The sequence below is a fragment of the Eschrichtius robustus genome, chromosome 10, assembly GCF_028021215.1.
Source record: "Eschrichtius robustus isolate mEscRob2 chromosome 10, mEscRob2.pri, whole genome shotgun sequence".
Taxonomy (NCBI): Eukaryota; Metazoa; Chordata; class Mammalia; order Artiodactyla; family Eschrichtiidae; genus Eschrichtius; species Eschrichtius robustus.
This window is the reverse complement of record NC_090833.1, coordinates 39,484,164-39,491,824: the sequence shown is the minus strand read 5'-3', so window position 1 is coordinate 39,491,824 and position 7,661 is coordinate 39,484,164. Positions and strand designations below refer to the sequence as shown.

Sequence of the window (7,661 nt, the reverse complement as noted above, 5' to 3'; positions counted from 1 at the left end):
AACTTTTTTACTCTCGATTACTGTCTAAATTCCAAAAGCAAAACTAAGCATATCAGCTTTCACTCAAAACCTTTGGGAATAAGTTTAGGCTCATACTGCCAGAAAGAAGAAAAGAAGGAATGAATCGAAATTTGAGGCACAGTCACCACTGTAATCAGCATTCTTAAAACTAAATTATAAAGCGGAAACAAACTTCACCAATGAAAGTAATAAGGAGAAAAATATTACTTATGGTCATCGAGTGGTTATCATTCTCAAATGTTGGCCCACTGAAATGGTGTCCAATATACACTGAGAATCTGGAGGGCTCTGGCTCCTCTAGCTTTTTAAAACGATGACATCATCTCACAAGGGACAAAAAGGAAATGCCACCCATGGAATTACAGCCTTTATTTAATATCCTAAAGCTAACTCAATATTACTGTGATCATTCTGTTGTAGCTACTAGTAATAACTTGCATTTTTACCATGCTGTGTTCAAAGCACTTATACATTTATTTAATTTTATTATCATAGTCATCATCTAAAGTCAGAAGAGATTAAATATTATTAGTATCATTTTCCAGATAAATCAATTGAAATACAGGTTTAACTTCTTGGCTTGACAACCTAGTTTTCACAGGCCCTTATACCTTTCCCTTCTCAAGACATTTCTTTGTAAAATACCACAAAAATATTTGGAACAGAAACCAGTGACTAATCTATTCCCTAATAAGCATTCACATATTTTTCAAACTAGTTCCTTAGAACAATTTATATCTTTTTTATAATTAATATTTTTTATAAATAACAAAACAGAATGCAACAAAGTTTTAAGTCCAATTATATGCTACAACATATGGTCCCCTAAAGACTAAATACCTGACCTCCAAAGGAAGTTTAAAAGAGTCAGTCACCAACTACTGAAAGCATCTTCAATTTGCATTTAAGTTTGTCTCTTAGATAACACTGTCTTTCTGAGGCATTCTACACCAGAGATTATTTGCACATTTCCCCATGAAAAACGGGCCTAGGATATGACAAAATGAGACTGATGTCACATTTAATAAATATATTAAGCAATTATTCTAAAAACTTTGGAGAATAAGAATGAGAAGGTACTTCAAGACTCCTTTTAGGATAATTTTACTAAAGGAATAGATCAACAGTATTCATGCACAGCGTGTTTTTGCATTTATTATTATTCAGTAAATATTTATCATTAATTTCTAACTATGGGTCAGGTTTATTCTTGGCACTAACAATAATAGTACTAAACAATAAGTAGAAGGTCTTTGCCCTCAAGGAGCTTACATTACAGTAGATGGAAAAGGAAAATAAACAAATTTAAAAGAATATTGGAGACTGGAAGCTTATACAGAGAGAACTAAAATGGTGCAATGTAAGAGAATAATTGAGTAGATATTTTTGAATGGATAGTTACCTCTGCTGAAGGTGATATTTAAACTGATATTTAAATGACCAGGAGAAACAAATTGACCACAGATATTGAAAGATCACCACAGGGTTCTAAAATGGAATGAGCTTGTAACTTTTCTAGAAATAGTCTTTGCGTTCTTTTTTTTCTTAATCTCCGCCCCCCACCATCTTTTTATGTGTAAACTAATCCTTTGTTGAAAGCAATCTATGGCAAAGTTGTACAATTTTCTTTGGAACATAAAAGACGGGTATGTATATGAGTTAAATAAAAAAAAAAAAGGAAAGAGCTTAACTTGGCCAAAAAAAAAAAAAGAGAGAGAGAGAGAATCCTACTGTGACTAACCTATAGTGGTTACCAGATAATGTCGGAGGGCTAGGCCACAGCCAGATTACATGGGATATTTTGGTAAACCAGAACAAGGGTTTGTTTGTATACTAATAGGAAAGATCAAGCATGTTGGGAATGGTGGGAGAAATGGATGACGGTAGACAGAGGAGTATCATAACTCAACAATATGATACTAGCTTTCCATTGCCACGCTTATTTTATCCACTGTTTTGGGGGTGACTGAATTGAAGTAGAAGTATACTGACCACCCTATAACAGTGGTGAAGATTTCCAGTAAAGATAACTCCATTAGTTCTGACTTGATGCAACCTCTCTGTTCCAAACAATGAGCAATAACACCGAAAGGTAAAAATAGAAATACGAAAAAGTTATAAATATCCCAAAATCAAGATAAACATCTCTTGAATGAAAAGTGGCCAGCCAGGCTAAAGCCATGAGCTGTAGACCTCTAAGTCTGAAAAAGAGAGTGACAGCATGCAGGCAGACAGAGACAGAAACCAGGCTATTACTTGAAGCAAAAGACTCTGGTGGGGCTATTTCCCTCTTGGCATAAAAGACTGAAATATATTCCCACCATGTGCCTAGAACAGTGGTTCTCCACTGGAGGTGCTTTTGTCTCCCAGGAAACATCTGGCAATGTCAGGAAGTATTTTGGTTGTCAGAACTGGGGATGTAAAGATGCTCCTCACATCTAGTGCATAGAGGCTAGAGATTCTGTAAAACGTTCTACAACACATACAGACACAAAAAGCCCCCCACAGAACAGAATTATCTGGTGCAAACTGTCAACAGTGGTAGCATGTAAATAGTGCAGTATTGAGTGCCAAGTCTCAACACTGAGAAACCATAGTCACTTAAAGCCTAGAGACATCAAAAACACAGGCCAAGTCTCTCAACCAAAAACTAAACCAAGCGCTCCACTGGCTCAGTGATTACACCTGTGAATTCACCAATACTGCTTAGAAGCAGGAGGCACAAAATGAATAATGAGACCCGCTTATGGACTGCAGTCCTAAAAGTCAATCATTAAACCCCTAGGCAGGGAAGAGTGGGAACAGAAAAGGAGTGTGAAGAAACATCAATTCAAAATTAAACTTTCAATCAAAACTCCAAAACGTGAAGAAATGCTAAGAAAAACAGACAACACAACCAACAATTAGAACATGAATGCACTTCAAATGTAATTACACATACAATCAACAGGAAAACATGATCCACTAAAATTGTTGAATTTCAAATTTCTTAATACAAGGAGACTACAAAGCAATGCCTACAAAGTTTGAAGAAAGTGTGACATAAGACATAACCAAACTCTGGTCCAAATATAAAGGCAAGAGAAAAATAATTTTTAAAATAAAAAATTAAAATATAGTTCTCAAGAGTTTTCTATAGAAATTACCAGAGAATGAACTAAAAACCTGTGGCACAAGAATGAATGTATAATGAATCCATTTTATCATAAAATTAAAATAATGTGGAGGCTATATAAAAGAGAATATAAATGGACAAAAAAGAGGTAAATAAAGCTGATGGGGAAGGGAAAATGAGAGGCAGTGAATATGCATGGATTTCTTCGTCTCTTATCACCAAGTATCAAAAGATATTCTACAGGTATAATAAATCAAGTAATCATGGCATAGATATATTTAAAGACATAAAGGTAACACTAATAAAAAATAACACAGTCAACAAAAAATATCTCATGGCAAAATAGAAAGATGAAAATGGAGAAGTTAAAACTGTACTAATTCCATCATTGCTTGTACAAAGGAATCAACAGTACAGTTGTTTGTTCACAAACTGGCCCCCATACACAGAGAAAGGCAAGGAGAAACCAAAGAAACAGGCCACGCCAGATTAGTAGGTGGCGGGTTAACTAAGCAAGGGAACTCACCAGGCTTGTCTGGGGCAGCTGCACGACGAGTATGAGACAGGCTGGGACCTGGGACCCTGTACTGCAGTGCTTGCACCTGAACAGACATCTCCTCCATCAACAGAATTCGAAGAAACTATAAGGAAGCAAATTTAACTGCACACACACGCAGTCGGGGCAAGTTATAAACAGTAAGATACAAAAAAGCCAAAAGCCGACTACTGCTTCTGAGGCGTCGGGAGCAAAAGCAGGGTACTGCGCATGGTCCCGGCGCTCAGCACTGCCAATGGGGTGGGCAGACCACGTAAGCCACGCCTCCAGGTCGACCCACCCGTCAGCCCCACCCTCACCCCATTTAATGAACCAGCTCGCCCACGCTACTCACAGAGTGAGCAAGGGCACCTGTTAGTTGTTTTGCCCTCGTCCTGCACAACAGGCCCCAATAAAGCCTTGCCTGAACTCCTTGTCTGGCCTGTTATCAATTTCTATTGATTAAAGAGTCCAAGAACCCAGGTCGGTAACAAGTAGATACTCTACACCTGCCTACTAGAATCTTAAAAGTTTATACAGAGGGCTTAAAACGAGGTTTAAGTCACCTGCACAGTCCAGATCATCTCAACACATTGCTCTCTCAAGGCTGCCGCTTTGAAAACCGCTCCCACTGTGGGAACAGAGAGCAAGGTGTGCAGTGCAAGGACAGGGCAGGGGGTGAGGAACCTTCCATTGACCTGGTCCGGCTCTAGGGTCAACCAGCAGTCACATCCTCTTGATGACCTCCTACAACCACAGTTCATAAAAATAAAAAAGGAACTGCTAGGACTTCCCTGGTGGTGCAGTGGTTAAGAATTTGCCTGCCAATGCAGGGCACATGGGTTTGAGCCCCGGTCCGGGAAGATCCCCCATGCCATGGAGCAACTAAGCCCGTGCACCACAACTACTGAGCCTGCACTCTAGAGCCCACAAGCCACAACTACTGAGCCCACATGCCACAACTACTGAAGCCCATGCGCCTAGAGCCCGTGCTCCGCAACAAGAGAAGCCACCGCAATGAGAAGTCCACACACCGCAATGAAGAGTAGCCCCCCGCTCGCCACAACTAGAGAAAAGCCCGCGCACAGTAACGAAGACCCAATGCAGCCAAATATAAATAAATAAATAAATAAATAAATTTTTAAAAAAAGGAACTGCTAGAACAAAAATATGGTAAGGGGCAGCACAGAGCGTGCGGACCTGGGTCTGCAGCCTGCACTCTGCCGAGTGGGTGCCTGCTTTGTCCTGCCCACCACAGCCCTGGGGGCTGTGGGTGGCTGATGTCTAAACGCTGTGCACTGTCACGCTCTGCTCTCCCTGCATAAATTCACAGACAGACGTGAGTGGGTACCAACAGAAAATGGTGTTGGTACAGTGGGAATGAGCAATTTTGCACAGGAAGCTTCGGGAGGTGTTTACCATACTCTGCCTGAAGTTGGGACAAAATTGAACAAACCAGAGGAGATTGGTGCTTTGGAAAGTGTGAAAGCTGCTGGTGAACTCTATTCTCCTCTATCAGGAGAAGTAACTGAAATGAATGAAGCTCTAGCAGAAAACCCAGGACTTGTCAACAAATCTTGTTAGGAAGATGGTTGGCTGATCAAGATGACACAGTAATCCTTCAGAACTAGATGAACTAATGAGTGAAGAAGCATATGAGAAATACATAAAATCTATTGAGGAGTGAAAATGGAACCCCTAAATAAACTAGTTTGAAACCAAAAAGAAAAATCTGTGAAAATATTTATACATAGAAATATACAAATCATTATCGTGAAAAAGGGAATACACAAGTGTTGACTTGAAACAGATAGACTGCCAGATACTTCCCCAGCAACGATGGATTTATTCAGGATAGCAGAGAATTGCAATGCAGGGTCTGCAACCATGAGCAAATTCCCCACAGGACAAGGGAAGAAGAACACTTTTATAGAGGGGAAAAGGAAGTTGGGAGCGTTATTCTTAACAGAGTCCATGGCTTTTCACTGGCTGAGTCCTTGCCCGGAAAGAAGGAGTCTGTCTTCTTCCTGTTGGGCTCTGCTATCAGTTCAGGCCCTGAGAGCTCCCCCTGATAGTCTCCCAACTCTATTTAATTGAGATTTCTGTTTATTAATTTTTACAGAAGGAATTAAACATAAGAGAATTAAGAACAAATATATGTCATATAAATAAACATACTATGTGTTTTGTACATATAGTATAAGAGTATGTTAAAAGAGGAAAGCAAGGCAAGATTCAGTTCACTGCAAAATTCAAAAGACACTGTCATAATCTAGGCTTCCCTGAAAAAGCAGGCTGATCGAGGTGGTAAATTTGGGGACCTAATCACAAGGATCAGAGTGGAGGACTGAGAAAGGTGAAATAGGAAAACAGTGTGTCATGAAGCTGATTATCCCTGGTGCACCTAGGCATGATCCCGCTGGGAGCTCTGTGCAGCCACGTGAATATACTTCAAAACTGTCCACCCAAGAGATGGAAAAGGAGACTATCTACCCATTGTCCCCTGTCCCCATTAGTCATGAATTTTTGCCCATAATAACAGCTGAGCAGGTATATACAGATATATAGCTTCATGTTACAGACAAGGTGAGTGCTCAGATTACACATACAGAGAGCCAGTTGCTGCAACTACAGCTGAAAAGTGAAACAACAGTGAAAAGTGGACCAAGAGAATGTGAGGTAGGGCAAACAACTTAGCAAACGCTTATTGGGTAAATGCACATAGAGGAAAATTTCAGACAAGGTTGGATTTAGAGCAAATATTATTTAAAGGGTACACTTCACAGGGAAGATCTAAAAATTACAAATATCTTTGTAATAAATAATACACAGCCATTTTCATAAAGCAACAGAAAACACAAGGAGAAAGACACAGAAGACAAGATTATAACAAAATTTTCAGGAATGACTCTGGAGTCCAAAAAGAAATCAAAGTGAAATAGGCAGAATATATTTTGAACATAACAATTAAATAGAAAAGAAGAGAGAAAGTGTTAAGAGTTACTCTTCAAAACAGTAACTGGCCCTGATGCCTTTATCAAGAAATTCTAGCACAGGGAGATCACCTCGGTGCTTTGTGACCCCCTAGAGGGGTGGGATAGGGAGGGTGGGAGGGAGGCACAAGAGGGAGGGGATATGGGGATATATGTACACATATAGCTGATTCACTTTGTTATACAGCAGAAGCTAACACAACATTGTAAAGCAATTATACTCCAATGAAGATGTAAAAAAAAAGAAATTAACACAACATTGTGAATCAACTATACTCGAACAAAATTTTAAAAAAAAGAAATTCTACCAAACCTTTTCTCAATTGACATATAATTGACCTATAACATTATATTAGTTTCAAGTGTAAAACATAATTCATTATTTGTATATATTGCAAAATGATCACCATAATAAATCTAGTTAACACCCATCACCACATAAAGTTACAATTTTTTTCTTGTGAAGAGAACTTGTAAGATCTACTCTCTCAGCAATTTTTAAATACAATATTATTAACTATAGTCACTATGCTGTACATTACCTCCCCATGACTTATTTATCAAGAAACAGATAGCTCCAGTACTATTTCAACTCTTCCAGAAAATAAATTGTAAAAGGAAGTCACCAGATAAGTTTCATGAAGCAAGTATAACAATGGTACCAAACCTGACAAAGATAGCAACCACAAAAAAGCAAACTATAAACCAATTTCATTTACAAATATTGATGCAAATATCAAAAAAAATTAGCAAGTAGAATGCATCAGGATTTTTAAAAATAATAAACCATGCAGGGAGAGATAAAAAATAGGAGTATGGGATTAACAGATACACACTACTATATATAAAATAAACAACAAAGACCTACTGTATAGCACAGGAAACTATATTCAATATCTTGTAATAACCTATAATGGAAAAGAATCTGAAAAAAAAAATGTGTGTGTGTGTGTGTGTGTGTGTGTGCGCGCGTAATCGAATCACTTGGCTATATACC

The 7,661-nt window shown here is 38.5% G+C and overlaps 1 pseudogene; it reads left to right on the top strand.

The window, feature by feature from the left end:
* The first annotated feature begins 3,902 nt into the window (after positions 1 to 3,902).
* Positions 3,903 to 5,366, top strand: LOC137770935 (glycine cleavage system H protein, mitochondrial-like; annotated as a pseudogene).
* Positions 5,367 to 7,661: the final 2,295 nt, after the last annotated feature.